The sequence below is a fragment of the Camelus ferus genome, chromosome 33, assembly GCF_009834535.1.
Source record: "Camelus ferus isolate YT-003-E chromosome 33, BCGSAC_Cfer_1.0, whole genome shotgun sequence".
Taxonomy (NCBI): Eukaryota; Metazoa; Chordata; class Mammalia; order Artiodactyla; family Camelidae; genus Camelus; species Camelus ferus.
Genome location: NC_045728.1, coordinates 12,001,490 through 12,018,043, shown reverse-complemented (window position 1 = coordinate 12,018,043; position 16,554 = coordinate 12,001,490). Strand labels below are relative to the sequence as shown.

General features: G+C 51.1%; 1 long non-coding RNA gene across 1 annotated transcript; it reads right to left on the bottom strand.

The window, feature by feature from the left end:
* Positions 1-45: 45 nt before the first annotated feature.
* On the bottom strand, positions 46-13,889 carry LOC106728518. Its single transcript, XR_004316841.1, has 5 exons — positions 13,647-13,889; positions 12,609-13,163; positions 11,748-11,893; positions 3,356-11,076; positions 46-182 (listed from the first exon to the last, which is right to left on the bottom strand). It is a non-coding gene; the product is annotated as an uncharacterized LOC106728518 (long non-coding RNA).
* Between the last annotated feature and the right edge of the window lie 2,665 nt (positions 13,890-16,554).

The following is a 16,554-nucleotide window of genomic DNA, read 5'->3' as shown; positions in this document are numbered from 1 at the left end:
TGACACCGTGGCTAGTGGACAACACAAATCGTTGATGATAGAGGATGATAATAAATAAGATGTGTGATATGGCTTTAAGGTACCAGGACTGAGGACTCAGGCTCAAATCAGGTGCAGGTCCTCATGCTCACGTTGTCTGTGACCTTGGGCAGGCTTCTTATCCTAAGTTCCAGCTTCTTCATCTATAAAATGGAAAAAATAATTCCCCTTGGGCAGATGTTCTAAGGCTTAAATGAGCTCACACACAAAGGGTTTAACACATGCCAAGCGTGTAGAGTTCCGTGCGTTAAGTAGCTGTTGTTGGCTTTTAGAGATGTAAAGGGAAATGAATAGTTTTTCTTGGAAACGGGTGGACGTGAAAGAGATCGTGAAAAACGTAAGGAAATTGCTGAAAGAGTATGTAAGGAAGGATACTGAGTGCAGCGTCATGTAAAGAGTATGTTATGTAATGAAAGAATGGAAATGTAAGTACCGTGGAAGAGCATGCAGAGGATTCTCTCAAAGCACTGAAAATCAGGAGTGGGACGTAACAGTGTTTTAGATGTATATTCTGATAACTTGAAAGAAGATCCCGACAGCCCCTCTTCCAGGAAGGCAGCAAACCAGGCATCCTTGGAGCCCCACCAGCTGCTCCCCTCAACCTGTAAGTGTGTCCCAAGGGTGCTTCTCATAAGTGCGGAAGCCACCTGTATTCAATTCTAAAAGCAACCTGCTCCTTCCACGAAAAGCCACATGTGGGTTTGAAGCTGTCACCAAGCTCAGCCCAGCGGGTGGAGCAGACCCAGGGCTCTCGGGTACACTTTGTTCTTTGTCGCAACCTGGATCCTCCAGGAGGTGGCTGGGGACACAGTGTCCCTCCCCCTCCCCCCCCGTGTCATCTCCAGTGATGCCTCGCCCCTTTTACTCTGAGAAAATAACCAGTTCTGGGGAAGTAACGATTCTATCGCTTTCAGAGAACTTGACTAATCTCACACCACTCGGGACCTGCTCAGACTTTTGCCCTGAAGGACTCCTTGCCAAATTGGTAAGAGGTGTGTGGGCTCGGTCACTTTCTCCTGGAAATGAGTGTTAGAGATGGTTGTTGCCCCCAAAGCAAAGACCCTGGAGGCAAGTTGGATGGAGGCCGGTGGAGAGGGTAAAGATTCAGAGAATAAGGGGCATCATCCTCAAGGAACCGGGGCCAGTTTGGATGGGAGAGAGGAAGCACAGAGCAGCTGGACGAGAGTGGAGTCTGAGGATGTGGGCTGTGGCTGCAAGCATCCCTTCTGCAGAAGGAGTGGGAGTTCGTGCCATGTCTCCTCTGCTTTCAGGCTGCTCTCTGACCACCCAGCACAGCCAGGACCGTGGGAGAAATTGAGAGCGTTCTTCCAAACAGTGTTGAGACACTTCCAGGCTTCTCGGGAATTTGGATTGAAGTCCCCAAGAGATGGCCCCGTTTGTTTCTTACACTGAGTAACCTCCTTGAAGGGTTTTCCAGGCTGAGGAATATATGATTCTGCGTTTCTCTGAGCTAACGGAACTTCCTCTTAGTAAGGAGAGAGGGGAAATGGGCCGGCATTGACTGAAGAGGAAATTCTGTTGAACCGTGTTTTCCCAAATTTGTAAATAGCTGTAGTCAAAGAGTCTGCCTTGTCTTCCCTCAAAGGTCTCCATCCCCACCCCACACCACTCCCAGTGCACGCACTGTCACAGAACATATCCATGGCCCCCGAGACGGACCCACCCGCTGCACTGAATGGAGCCCCTAGGGCAGTGCGGGTGGAGGGTCTCCAAGCCTTGCATGTGAACAGCAGAGAAGGGGGGCTGTCCCTGTGCCCACCTGGGACGGCATGCTGGTAGCCGTGTGAGGTAGTCCGAGCGGTTAGGGCTGGTTTTATCAAGCCCCAATCTAGATACTGGAAGGCATGACTCATCCATTTCCTGTAGTGCTTATGGGTTTGAGGGTTTCTTTTCAAGCAAATCCACAATTAAAAATTTTTATTAATCATTTAACATTTTTTTCAGTACCCACCACACCTTCCTCCTGATCAGCTTGGTCTTAACTTCACCTGAGCTCCCACAAACATTTGAAAAGGACGCTGGGGCCCAGTAAACACTGACAAAGAAGGGTTGAGTGAGGTGAAATTAGTGTTTTAAAAAGATAACCCTGGTCCATGTACAAGGCATGAGTCCGAAGGGACCAAGCAGGCTGCAGGGAGAACTGGTTGGAGGCATTCACTGTCAGCATTTGATTTCTTCGTGAAACATTAAGCACATACCACGTGCTCGATACGGTGCTTGGCCCTGGGTCATAGGCGGAGAATAAAAGATGCGTGGCTTTGTGGAGGGCTCCATCTGGGTATGAAGATAACCAGTAGACTAACAAACGGTTTATTGTAATCAGTGGCAAGTGAGTGCCATGAGAGAAACTGGCATTCCACACAAGGGATGGAGGCAAGAGGCAGAGAAACTGAACGGGAGGTTGTAGGAGTCAGCTCAGGCTGCCTTGACAAAATACCTTAGGCTGGGTGGCTTCAAAACCATACAAATATCTCTCCATGTTCTGGAGGCTGGGAAGTCCTAAGACCAAGGTGCTCGCAGATTCAGTTCTTGGTAAGGGCTCTCTTCCTGATTGCAGATGAGGCTAAAGACTTCAGTGTGGCCCCTTCTCCGGCAACGTACATAGTGGGATGGGACGGAGGTGGGGGGGGGCGGGGCGGGGAGGGGAGGTTGCAGAGCTCTGGTTTCTCTTCCTCTTCTTACTAGGACACTTTTTCCACTATGAGGGTTCCACTCACAACCTCATCTAGCCCTAATCACATCCCAGAGGCCCCACCTCCTAATACCGTCACATTAGGGGTTAGGGCTTCAACATATGAAGGAGGAGGGCACAATCAGTCCGTAACAGAGACTGAAATGATAATCCCATCAAATGACAGTATGATCAGGGACAGTGGGAACAGAGAGGAAGTGACAGATTCAAAAGAGATTTTGAAGGGAGAATTGGCAAGATTTGATGGCAGGCTGGAGTGAGAAAAATAGGAATCAGGATTACTAACCGTACTCGAATGTGGATGAGGAGAAAAGTGAAATATGGCCACAGAAGGACATGTGGGCAAGGAGGAAGAGGGGAAGTGGTGAGTTCTGGAGTCGATATGACAGGTCAGCCAAGGAGAAGGTCCTCCAGCCATTGGCATGGCTGGCCTGGCACTCGGTGAGAACTCAGGGCTGAAGATTCAGATGGGAAAGTCCTTTGTGCTATGACCCACTTGATGGCTGAGCTCACAGCCATAGGTGTGGAGACACAGAAACAGGTGTGCGAAACACCACCACGCACCCCTAACCCCAGCAGCCAACATGCAGTTAGAAGACTCACCCGGCGACCTCCCACCTCGAGGAGAAGCAGGCTGCCGTCCCTCTGCTCTTCGCCGCGCCTGTGCCGGGCAGCCGTCTGGCAGACCCCAGCTAGCGGCCTCACGGGTGCTGTGTTGTTCCTGAGACAATCACAGCCCATCACGAGGGCGCAGCTGAGAGTTTTTAGTAAATGAGCTCATCTGTTGAGCTCAGTTAGCTCTGGAGTAGGCGTGGGGAGGGGTGCTGGTCAAAGAAGGTACTATCAGCAAAGGTCTGGGTGGAGGGTGCCACACCTGTATGCCTTTACCTGCACAAGCAAGGAGGGCTTGGTGGAGGCTAAGGCCTCATGAAGGCCCTGGAGAGAATGGAAACAGTCTCAGGATCCTGCTACCCAGGCCCCAACCCCGGCATGATTCTTTGCCCTCCATTTCCCAATGCGCCTCTTTGCCTATTCCCCAGGGCAGTTTCTCAAAGTATCACCAGCATTCGCCACCAGCATTCGAATCACCTGGGGCTGCTCGTCTTCCTAAGCTTCACAAAGCCCAGAGTTTCTAAGGCTAGTTCCTGGGACCTGCTTAGTAAACAAGTTACAGGTGATCAAATTGCAGGTGATTCCCATACACAGGAAAGTTTGCGAGTCACTCCTTTCGCGAATACCTAGACTGATTTGCTGCTGCTTCTATTAAACTCAACCCTTCTCTCCCCAACTGCCCCTGGATGGTATCACCCAATCTGTACCTTTCAATGCCTTGGATACTGATGACTTCCAAATACCCCCTCAGGATTTCTCCCCAAACTCTAGTGCTTCCAGCAGCAGCTCCATTTGGATGTCCAGCACGCATCTCAAAATTATAACGTCAACCACAGAACCCTTGATTCCCTCACACATTCATCCTCCCTCCGGTCTCTTCCTCCTGATGGTCCACCACTTACCCAGTTATTGACAACAAAACCCAGGAATCACCCCTTCACAGCCCACATCTGATTCATCAGGTACATCCTATCAGCTCTACCTTCCAAATAGATGGTGAATCCAACCACCCCCAGACTATCATCCCAGTCAAATCCATTATCATGTCTCACCTGGACCAATGTTCGTCCCCTTACTGTCCCTGTTTCCACTCCTGCGCCTTGAGTCTAATCCAGCATGATTCGTGCACTGTACTTAGTCTAGGACCGTAGCCAATGTGATCTTTATAAAATATGACTCAGGTCATGTTATTTCACTCCTGGAAGCCCTCTCCTGTGCTCTTGGTCCAGATGAGAGCGAAAATCCAGCTAAGCTGGTATCTGCCAGCTCTGTCCCTTGCTCACTCTGCTTCAAGCTAATTTCCACCTCAGGTCATTGCCCTGCTCCTCCTAGGTCTTTTCCTGTATTTCCTCCCTGTTTTATTCAAGTGTCATCTCAAATGGAGCCTCCTTGGAGAAGTCTTCGCTGCCCACCCCTCTCCCAGTATCCTCCCCATCTCTATTCCATCCCTCAATCCCCAGCTTTTTCCCGTCAGAGCCCTTATTGTTACCTGTAATTATGTGATATATTTATATGTTTATTTGCTCGTAGTCTGTCTCTCCCAATAAAACAGAAGATCTGTGAAGGCGAGGGCTTTATCTCTTTGTTCATTCCTGCATTCTCACAGCCTAGAGCATAGAGTTTGTATTTGCTGAAGGAATGAATGAGCAAGCAAGTAAATAAATAAAGGCAGACACAATGTAAGGCAATAGGTGCTGTCTTAGCCTACATTGCCCCATCCAGAAGCAGAGCCTGATTCAAGGACTTGTGGGTGGGTGGTTTATTTGGAAGGTGATCACAGGGAACAAGAGTGAGGGACCAAGAGAAGGAAAAGCCAAAACAAGAATATGTTCTCAAGCTGGTCATGCTGGGAGATGCTGGACCTTGATCCCACTGGAATGTTCCTTGGAGCATATAGAGACCTCTTCCAACTGTCCCCTGATCATTGACAGGAGAAGCCCTGATCCATCTGCTCCTGAACCCCACTGGTTGAAGCTTCCCCCAGAGATGCTGACTGCTGTGCACTTTGGGGCTGCCGGTGCATGAGGGTCCATGGACTACCCCTGAACAGAAGGAGCCAGGGCAGAAAGCAAATGATGGGCAGTGGACACTGGAGAAGAGACTTGTCAGCACAGAGGGAGTTGGAGCCTGCTCAGAACTGGGTGGAATCAGAGGTGGAGCTGAGAGGATGTAAGAGAAGAGGCATCAGCTGAATGTGCTGTGACGGAGACGTGCTCGGAGGTTGTAGGAGGGGCGTTTGACCCAGCTAGAGTGTTCAATGCACATTTGTTGCAGTAAAATACATGATTTATTAAATTATGCTAAATGAGGTTAGGAGACTCTCCCGAAACTTGAGATAGTGTAAGATCTGAGCCCGCAATTCAAACCTGGGACAAAGAGACCACACAATTAGTAGAACAAGGGCTATGCGGCATGATGCAACAGAGTTGAAGAAAGCGAGACACTCACATGGAGGAGGTGTCTATCAGTCCATCAGGCTGAATGGACAAGTCCATGGACAGGCTTCTAAAGCAAGGTGGTTGGTCTGGAGATGCCCCAAGGGCAAACGGGCAGGGCCAACAGACCCAGGGAGTGGAAAGAATGCTCAGGAGTGGAATGGAACTCAAGAGCCCTGGGTTCTATCCTCAACCAGCTCAATCTTACCATGTCACCTCCAGGCCTCAGTCTTCTCATCTGCCAAATGGAGAGAGTAGTGTTCAATCTGACTTGTCTCAGTAATGCACTGGGCATACTGCTGTCACTGACTGTAAGACATCCAGTCCTCTTGTCACTGTGAGCTCTTGGAGGGCAGACACTCTTGTTTTATCTCTGTGTCCTTCACACCCAACCAATGGCTAATATAGAGCATAAGGACTCAGTACATTTTTGATGAATAAATGAATGCATGAAAAATGGATTTCCTCACAAGGAAAAGCATGTGCAAGAAATAGAAGAAGTATAATATCCAAACAGGAGACGGCAGTGATGGTAACGGTAGCCTGAGGCTGAATGGATCCTTGGGAGACATTAGACTGAGACAAAAATAAAGCAGGCTGTACATAAACTTGATTTTCCTTTCAGGCTTGTCATCTTCTTGGCTTCGTCCTGGCATATCATGATTATTCCCTTCCCTGCTGTTCTCACCCTGTAGCTCTTAGGTGCTGGAGAGACTCAGGGCTACAGACTAAACAGGAAGCCTAGAGCAAGGGGATGTGGTCAGGAGGCAAGGCGAAGGACCGTGAAAACATTGAACATGCAGCCGTTCACCCCTTCAGCAAACATTCATTGAGAACCTGCCCTGGGCAGGCCCTCTGGGAATACAGCAGGCAACAAGACACAATCTGCTCCTCCTTGGCTTACCTCTGCTGTATACACACACACACACACACACACACACACACACACACACACACACAGCCCACTCAGAGCTTCTCCGCCTACCTCGTCCCCTGCGCCCTCCCCCAGTACTGTGGAACTGAAGTCACCCACACTCTGAAATAGCCTTGCAGCTGGAAGGACCCTCAGTGTCCTCAAGTCCAACGTCAGCCTTATACAAACAAGGCCCCTGGGGCCCACCAGCTCCTGGGACTAGAACAGAAGACAGGGTTCTGACATTGTCCAGCCCCCTCCCTCCCCACGGCTCCCTGCCCGTGTATGAGAAGCCTCATCCGAGGTTTTGGGGAGGAGGAGACAACCCCCGTGGGTCTGGAGGAAACATCCCGGAGACGGAGTCTACTGAGACCTCCAGCGCTGCCCCACCAGCTGTTTTGCTGGCCTGCTGCTGCTTGGGGGGTGGGGGGTGGGGACAGAACATTTTCACTTCTGGTCCCCAAGTGTGAGAATTCACCAGGCCACTGGCTTCCTGTTTTGTACCAGATCTGCTTAAATATCACGGCTTCTAGATGGTTTTTGATCACTAAGCAGTTTTTTAAAATACAGTAATGATACTCCCATGAGCTCCCACTTCGAGGTTCTAAGAACCCCAAGCCAGAGAGAGGGGTATCGTAGATGTTGGCCCCTCTGTGGCTGCTGGCAGGAGCAAGGTCATGACGACGGAAAAGGAAGCTGCAGGAGGGCAGAGCCCCCTCCTCACCTGCGCAGCCTCTTCGTGGGCTTGGCCATCCCTTAGGTTGTCCCTTCAATAGGAAAAGTCACTGTGTCTGCACTTTCTCCAGATTTGTATCTGCTGATGATTAAAGGGTGGGACATGATGCAGGACGGGAAGAGAAAATCCAAAGCTTTGGTTTTCAGAGCACCTGGGATTGGACCAGGGATGAAGCAAGACCCAAGATGCCCCCAAAGAGACCGAAGAAGCCTCCAATATAATTTCCTGAGAAGTTCCTGGCTGCAGCCAGAGCCGTACAAGTCACCATGGAGAACTCAGAAAAGGTGTTAAGACCTGATTTTTGCCTACAAGAAGTATTCATCAAATAGGAGGGAGTGAGGTTAATCTCAAGAGAGACTGGGTTCCCCCACAGTGCTTAGCACAGTTCCTAGCACATTATAGAAGCTTCATGAATGAATACAAGGGAATGATCATAAGTTATGGGAGCCAGAGAGTATTTTGTATTAAAAAGCAGAGGACAAGAAGATCTCCAGGTCTTAAAGAACTTTGGGGATGTGAAAATTGAGCGAGCACAAAGAACAGGCAGAATTCGGTGATTTGGAGGCCATATAGGGGATATAAAAAATAATAGAAAGAATAAGGAATGGGTCAGTGAGAAGTTCAGAGCTGAGGACAGAAGCCCTTCTCACCACACCAGGGGACCCAGAAAAGAGATTAGAGACCAGAGGGAGGGGCCTGCTTCCTTGGGGACCGGGAGCTTGGGAAGCTGCTAGCCTGGGTAGAGGCTAAAAGTAACAGAGGATTATAAGGAAAATAAATTCTGGCCTGGCCTAAGCAAATCATTTCACTAGAACTTGAGCCTCTGTTCCCTCACCTGGAAGCTGGGAGTATGCAGTGAGACAGTGCGTATGAAATCCCTGCTCTGCACTGATATGTGTCCAGCAAGCATTAGTGTTTTGTCTTCCTGCTAAAGAACAGCTTGGTTGGGAGTGGTCCAGTCTGGGATGCTGGTCGAACTTATCCAAGGTCAAAGACAGACTGAGTAATATTTACGATCCTCAAGCATCAGGGTCTAAAGGAACTAAAAGGTCACCTTTCAGTTGCCACCTCCTGAGTTAGAGCGTTATAACTACACTTGGTACTTACATCTTTTGTTTATTGAATGCCTACTATGTGCCAAGTCCTATGGGAAAGACAGAGAGTACAGAGATTAAAGATAGTAATAATAAGACCCTCTTTTTTCCCGCAAGAAAAAGAGAGGAGACTTGGAGAAGCAGTACAATCCCTGAATTTCTAGATGCTGAAACGAAAGCCCAGGGTGGGGACGTGATAGCCCGCGGCCACACAGCATGGCAGGACAGGTCAAGACCAGACCTTCATCTACGGTGTTCAGCCCTCCTCCTACCAAGCCCTGAGGTCAGGCTGCATCTGTGCGGCCTCAGGCTCTACTCGGGCTCCAGTGCAGTCAGTGGCTGGCTGTACAGCCTACCTCTGTAAGCCTCAGTCTCTCCATAAGTAAAAGGGGGCCAATAATCATCTCCATGTCACAAGGTTGCAGGAGGCTCTGGCACGGCCGTGAGTCTGGGTGCCCGGCCAGTGCCCAGAACAACCAGACCTAGAGCCAGATTTCTAGGCACCTGCTCCCTAATCATTTCTGAATGAGTTGGAATCTGCCTCCAACAAAAATATGGATAATCCTAGGGTGGGGCCTGGGGCCCCAGAGGAAAGAAAGCTGTGCTAGCCAGACTACGGAAGTCAGGAAAGCGAGGGGGAGGCAAAGAGGACCGGGAACACGTCAGAGGACCCTAAAAGAGGAAGTGGCTCAGTCTCAGTTCCGCTCCCAAGGATAGGAAATACCCTCCATTCTCCCGGCCCTCCGCATCTGTCCCTGTCTCCTTACCTGATACCACCAAACCTAGGGCCAAGACCACCTGGGCCCTGCGCTCCATCCTTTCGGTTTCCCCAAGGGCACTGAGTTCTGAACACTTGCAGGGGCAGACCCAGGCTCCACGCTGAGCAGGGCATGGTTGAGGTTTTATTGAGACTGGACAACCCCTGGGCCAAGAAATGGAACTCAGCCCTCAGAACTGAAGTTCAAGGAAGAAGGCCACCAAAGTCAGCCCATCTCCCTGACCCCTAATAGGCCTTCAAGGAAGGGAGGGATCCAGAGTCACTGAGGCTATTCCCCACCTCCACCTACTCAGGAGTAGAAGAGATGGGGCCCAGTTGAAGACCTCCAAATCCAGAGACTGGGTTTATTAAGTAGGAGCCTGGCTACACTAGGAGAATGGCCCCCAGACCGTGGCAGGAAGTGAGGGGATAGGATCTGGTAAGTCCTCTCTCTCCTTCCTTTTTTTCTCTGCAATCTGCTAGAACCCAGAGCAAGAAAGACACCAGGCCTCTGTCAAGAGAGGATAGGAAGACAAATCATATGGCCTTTGGCCTCCTCGCCTGCCATTGTCCTGGGCCTCTGCATCTCATTGGCTTTCTTGCTGGGACATGAGTGGGGAGACTGGCAGGCTGGTAGTTGTAACTGCAGGTGTCGGCATTGGCAGGACCCCTCTCAGACCCTGCTCCATCCACAGCTGCCCCAGGAACTCAGTGTCTGTCTCTGGATTGAACAACTCCGCCCTGAGCACTTAGGCTAACATCCCCACGTGGGCTCCACCTCAGGTCCAGCAGGGCACAGATGGGAGGAAGAAGTGATGACTCATGAGCAAACTGTTTGCTGTCCACCAGGCTATTCTTGGTTCTTGATTTCCCGTGTACATTAGCTGTGTGTGTGTGTGTGTGTGTGTGTGTGTGTTTTAAGCCTAATTTGGGTTCCTGTTCCCCACTCCTGCCATTTCTGGTCCACCTTCCACATCCCAGGGCAGGCCTTGCACAGGAAATGGAGAACATCTGGAGCCAGAGTTCTCCCTACCATGCCCATCCCATCCCAGGAACCTAAAAACAAGAACGTATTTCTGGACTGTTCTCAGCACTGCTCTCAAAATTGTTTAGGAGGCACAGAGGCTGGTCAGCAGCAGAGAAAACAGAGCCAGATGGAGGCCAGGTGTATGAGAGGGCATGAGGGGTGTGGGGGCGGGGGGGGGGGGTGCTGTTGAAAGTGCCAGAAACACGTGCAGAGCGGAGCAGGGCAGAGTACAGGCCCCAGCTCAGCCTTCAGCTCTTAGGGGAAGTTGGTTCTGGGAGGAAAATTAAAAAGCTCCTGGAATCACGTCCCTGCCACATGGCTTGGCCTCCTGAGGGTATGACAGGTTTCTGGCCCTGGTGTCGGCTCTGCAGGGGAAGTGACAGGGGATGCTCCACGTAGTGCTGCCCTCTGGAGCCTCCAGGCCCCACCCACACCCGCCGAGCTGGGAGGACTCTGCTCTCCAGGGCACCTGGAACTCCTCCCACAGGCTCAGGGGCCTCTGGGAAACCAGCCCTACCTCTCTTGGGAATGTCCACCTCTCTGTTTCTGTGAGAAAGACACCATGACTTCCCCAGACACTGTCCCCAGAGGCCTGACTCCCTGCGGGACTCTCAGGCCTCAGCCTGGTGGTGTGCCTGGAGAAGATTCCTCATGTCCACGAGATGGGCCAGGCCAGGCCCTGAAGACCCAGGGGGCAAAGGCAGCCCAGGGGAGCCCAGGAGAGGCAGGTGCTCAGCCAGGAGCCTCCTCCTAAAGAAAAAGAAAAGGGACAGTGACAAAGAGACACATCTTGGGAAGGATTCCTCTAAACCATCACGTCTGGGCGGAGGAGCACGACAGAGGGAGAAACACGTGGGGAAGCTGAGTGTGGGCTCCAGTGAGGAGGAGACGAGAGAGAAACAGAGGGTCCGTGAGGGACTGCTGGAGGGAGGAGATGTTTAGATGGGAGAAAGCAACTGTGATGCAGAGATGGGGTGGGCTTGAAGGCAGACGTGGAAGGGTGTGACCAAAGGGTCAGCCACCCAGAAGCAGGGACAGCTCCAGGGCTCAGAAAGTTCAGAAAGAAGTGCTACAGTGATGCTCCTTGAAGAGGGTTCCCTTTTGGAACTTTCATCTCAGAGCAAAGGATTGAGATAGAAAGCCCTACTCGAGAAGCTTCCATCTGATTAGAAATAGAACTTCCCCAGGAAAGAAAGACAGGACATGGATCAGGTGGACAGGTGGCAAAGGAGTGACCGGTGCTGGCAGGAGGTGGGGGGACAGCATGACCAGAGACCATCTCCTACCGCACCCACTCCCCAGAAGGCGGGGGATGAACTGAATCCTCTCTGGATTCCAAGCAGTCCCTGGTGCTGGCCTTGGGTGCGTGGACTATCTGAGGACCACACTGGAACATCAGACTCACTCAGGAACTCACCAACCTTCCACTCACTTCTCCGGGACTGCAGAACGCTGACACTCCCCTCATCAGACAAGCCTGTCGGAGAACTTCATGTAGCCGCCGTCTGGACTGCTGATGTGGCCACTGATGGTGAAGGGTGGACCCATCTCTAACTCCTTCAGGTTCCTGAGAAGGATGCTCCAATCAGGTTACTGGGGCTGGGAACTTGGCCTCTCCCTGGGAGCCCAACTCCCTAGACCAGAGCCTGGGAAGAACTTCCCATGATTCACTGACTCACTGACTTATCTTCCAGAATCAGAGTTACCCCATCTCTGAGATCGGGCGAGGAGCAGGCCTGCCCTGTGGCAGAGAGCAGATGAGATGACCTACTGCGAGCGGACTTTCTGACTCCCACTCTGTGAATCCCGATTGTTTTCACGTGCTCCTCTCTTTTGACACCATATTATGCCTGAGATTATATTATTTGTAGTCAAGCATGTGTCCACCACAGACAGTGAAATGCATAAAGACAGAGGCTATGTTCAGTATCTCTGTATCCTCAGAAACTAAAACCACAATACCTACCACAATAGATCCTTACTGAATAAATGATGGGTGAATCCATAAATGAATTGATGGACGGATGGTGCCCTCATGGGGGGGTGAATGTTAAGACAATCACTGTCATCAGGACCTTACATGATCCTGTTCATGGTCAAGTTTTCATTCATGGAACTTTCTAAATGGACCCTGGCTCCTTTCTTTTCTCTTGTTTGCTTAGGGGCACAGGGAGGAGACAGGGAAGGGAAGCAGTACGTTTTGGCTCCATCTTTGATTTTCTTCTCAGGCATATCAAACCCACCACCACCATCCCACCCAGATGTACCATGAATCTACTCACCGGACTTGGTACAAGTTGAAGACAAAATTAGGCCCTAGGAAGATAATTGGAAAAGGGGTTAGTACCTCCAGGGAGGGCTACCCATCACTCTTCTGGGAACACCGGTTTCTCCCTCATCCCTGTCTAGGAGGCATGGGGTGGCTGGGCTGGGCCTCAGGATACTGTGGGAGGGTCCCAGTCTCATTCAGTGTCTGCTTCCTACCCCCACCCATGAGGGCAGCCCATCTTCCCAGATGGAAACACCAGCTTTTGGGAGAATAGGTCCTGCCACTGGGGATACCTCCATCAAGGGCACTGATTCCCCTGGGAAGGAGGCTTCAATTCTGACTCTACCACTTTCCAACCCTGTGACTTTAGCCTCACACCCTCATTTATTAAAAAAAAAAAATAGAGACTAAGTATTCCACCTTTATATGGAACTTAAAAAAAAATCGTATTAGGCAAAAGTGCATTGGCACACAGTAGGAGCTCAACAAACGTCCGTGGAAGGTGCTGAAGTTTGTGGCAGACCCGGGAGATGTTCTCGACCTCTTGGCACTCCTGCTCACCCGGGTCCTATGGGAAGTGCATATACAGATCAGAGGCGGGAGCACCGCAGCAAGTTCCAGGAGATGCCCAGAGGGGCTGAAGCATCAGCAAGCTTAGGGGAGGGCCCCAAGACCCACAGGCAGAGCAAGAGAGGCAGAAGGAGCCAGAGAAGGGGACACCTGCAGCTTGGCCTGTCTGGCCCATTGCCCTTGGCCTCAAGGCCCACACAGGCCTTGGGGATGGACTCTTGTGAGCTCTGAGGGGAGAGAAAGCTGGCTGCTGGCTGGGGTGGGAAGAACCCCTACTCCCTCAATAGAGGCCCAAGTACCCCACCCCCAACACCTCAAGTGCTCAGCCACCCACTCAAGTCTTCAACCACTGCAGCCACCACAGGAAATATTTTTACACGACACCATGCTGAAGAGTTTGCAGCCCCGCCTGGCCTGGCCAAATGCTACAGGAGAGGAGGGCTGGGCAGAGCTGGGGCGACAGGGTCCAGTGCTCACTCACCCTCCCAGCAGTACCCGCGCTGGTACCACTTGGCCAGGCTGTAGCCCAGGATGGACACGAGCAGCAGCGACAGCCCCACGCAGAGGATCAGGCCTAGGGTGCTAATGGAGTCGTCACCTGCAGAGAGACACACCTCCTTGGCTGGCTGCCCAGAACCCTCTCACAGCCCCGTATGCCAACTGACCTGCGCCATGTTTCACATATCCTCTCCTCCCTCCCCACTGCCATCAAGATGACTGTCCCCTGAGTATCTGGATCTGAGCTAGCGAGTCCAGCTGAGCTGGACTAAGATGTGAATGTCTGATACCTGATTTTTTAGAGGCAGCTTGTTTATCCAAAGTAACAGTCCTCTGACAATAGAGATAGTTTGGAGCTGGGAGGCCCGCCTGAAGCCACAGGCATTCTACTTGTTGAAAAAGGCACTGCTGTTTGGGGAGGAGCCCAGGAGGTCTCTCCTCGCATCAAGCAAGAAGGGCAGCCTGGAAGGTCCCAGGAGCAGAGACACGCAGAGCCTCGGTTCTCTCCCCTCCGAGCCCACATAAGTGGTGACAGAGTGCTAACCCTTGGGCTCTGTTTGCTACTTATACTTACCACTTCTTCCCTTTTTGTGGTGTGAGCTCTTAGCTAAATTTATGTTTTGTTTGTGCAACCAAGAAAGAGAAAGAGAGAAGCTGGAAACTTGCTGAAGCAGAAGTCGAGAGGGAAATCAGGTTTCAGGAAGAGGCTGATCATGGGAGCAGGAAAGGACCCACCTCTGCCAGGGCAGGGAAGGAAGAGGAGAGGCAGCCCCGCTCCTGCTGGATAAGGAGCCAGGAGTGAGAAATAATAAAACTGATTCCCCATCTCCATGGCCCTGGAGTTCCAAGGCTCCAGAGGCGTTGCCGAGAGGCCAGGCAGGGCAGTGTTACACACAGCTTTGGCACAGCAGGCTTGAGTCTGAAGCCCATGCCCATTTGCAAAATCTGGGACCTGAGTAAATCCCTTTCCGTTGCTAGACTTCAATTTGGTCTTATGGAGAATAAGAATAACAATAAATACACATAGAGGTGTTGTAGTGGTTAATGGTGATGCCATCTACAGAGCACTTGGGAGAGGACCTGTCATACACTAATTGCTCAATAAATGTTAATTATATCATTACTATTGTTGTCATTATTATCAGCAAATGGTGCAATTGTATTCTTAAGTATTTCACAATTCCCCCACCCAAGATTTCTCTCTTGCATGGCCCTGACCCTTCTTCCCATTAAAGCAGCCAGGTTGGTCTCAGAGAGAATATGACAGCCAAATGCAGAGAGAAAGGCTCTCTCCCCCTACTCGTAGATTTCAAAAGCCTGGGCCCTTAGAGAAAGGAGAGGACTCACAGCATAGGCAAGAGGTGAGCAGAAGCAAGATTGCGCTTCTCACTGTATTAGAGAAAAATCTCCAGCCTGGGGGAAGGGAAGGAAGAAAACTAGGCAAGAGAGATGGGGCGGGTGGGGTGGGGAGAGAAGCACTGGAAAATATTGGAAAGATGTCATTGAGCCCCAGAGAGAAAGTCCTTGTTCCCTGATCCAAAGTGGAGCCCCAGGGAGTCAACAGAATTCCCAGAAAAAGCTGTGGGACCTGAGAGCTGGACTGAGCCCCAGAAAGACAGCAAGAGCCCAGTAAGGAGAGTCAGATTGGAACATCTGGGCAGATGGAGCCTCAGGCAGCCTTGAAGCGTTGCTGTGCCCTCTCATGCGTGGGGGCAACCAAATGATTTCTGCCCCCAAGAGAGGTGGGGAAGTCACAGAGAAGCCCTGCAGACCCGACGGAGTCATGCAGCTGGGATCCAGAGACACCTTGGCAGCACCGTGTTCGGCTGATATTCAAAGCCCAGGCCAAGTGACCCCGCTGCTGTGAGTGTCAGTGTGAGCAGACAGCGTCAGGGACTGTGCACCTGGCCCCCACCCCTTAAGTCCTCAATTGAAGGAGGAAATAGGGATCCCCAAAGCTGCTAATGGCGTCTTCTCTGTGCCAGGCACTTGTTCTTGGCACTTGTATCATGGCAATAAACAAAACATAAAAATCTTTGCCTTCATGAAGAATATATTCCAGTGGAGGGAGACAATTGAAAAAAAAAGGAAAGAAGTTATATAGTATATTGAAAGGCAATACATGCTAGGGAGAAAGAGATAAAGCAGAGGAAGAGATAGAAAGCTCTGTGGGGACGAGAGTATAGTTTTAAGTGGTCAGGAAAAGCCTCCTGTAGAATGTGACAGTTGAGAGGAAAGCCATAGGTGAGAGAAAGAACAAGCCAGGTAGATAGCCAGGTAAAAAGTGTTAGGCAGAGGATGCAGCAGATAGAACTGGGGCAGGAGACTGCCAAGCAGCTTCCAGGAATATCAGGGAGGCCTGAGTGATGAGCAGGGGCAGGGGGTGAGGGAGAGCAGCAGGAGGTGGGGTGGAAGGAGCCAGAAATGCAGTGCTTTGAAGGCAATGAGGGGAGTTTGGTTTTTCCTCTGAGCAAGACCAGGAGCAGTGAAGTGACATGATCCATTGTTTTCAAAGGACCACTCCGCTGGCTACTGTGTTAAGAATAGATGGGGCAGCGGGGGATGAAGATGGGAGACCAGCCAGGAGGCTACTGCAAAGATCCAAGCAAGACATGATCATTGGAGGGAAGCAATGCAAGAAACTGAGAGGCAAAGTCAGAGAGAGACCATCTATGTGGATAAGAAAGCAGCACAGTGACCCAAGAGCTCAAGCCTCCAGGAGCTAGGGGTGGGTAGACAGATGACCCAACAAATCATGGTAGGAGTATTGTGCTGTTTGTGGAAGCTGGAGTTTTAAAGGGTTTCATCGAAGAAGACTGTCCAGGAGTAGAAAGTACCCTCAGGAAAGCACCAGCAGGGAAATCACAGCCTTCCAGAGACCCAGCTGGTGA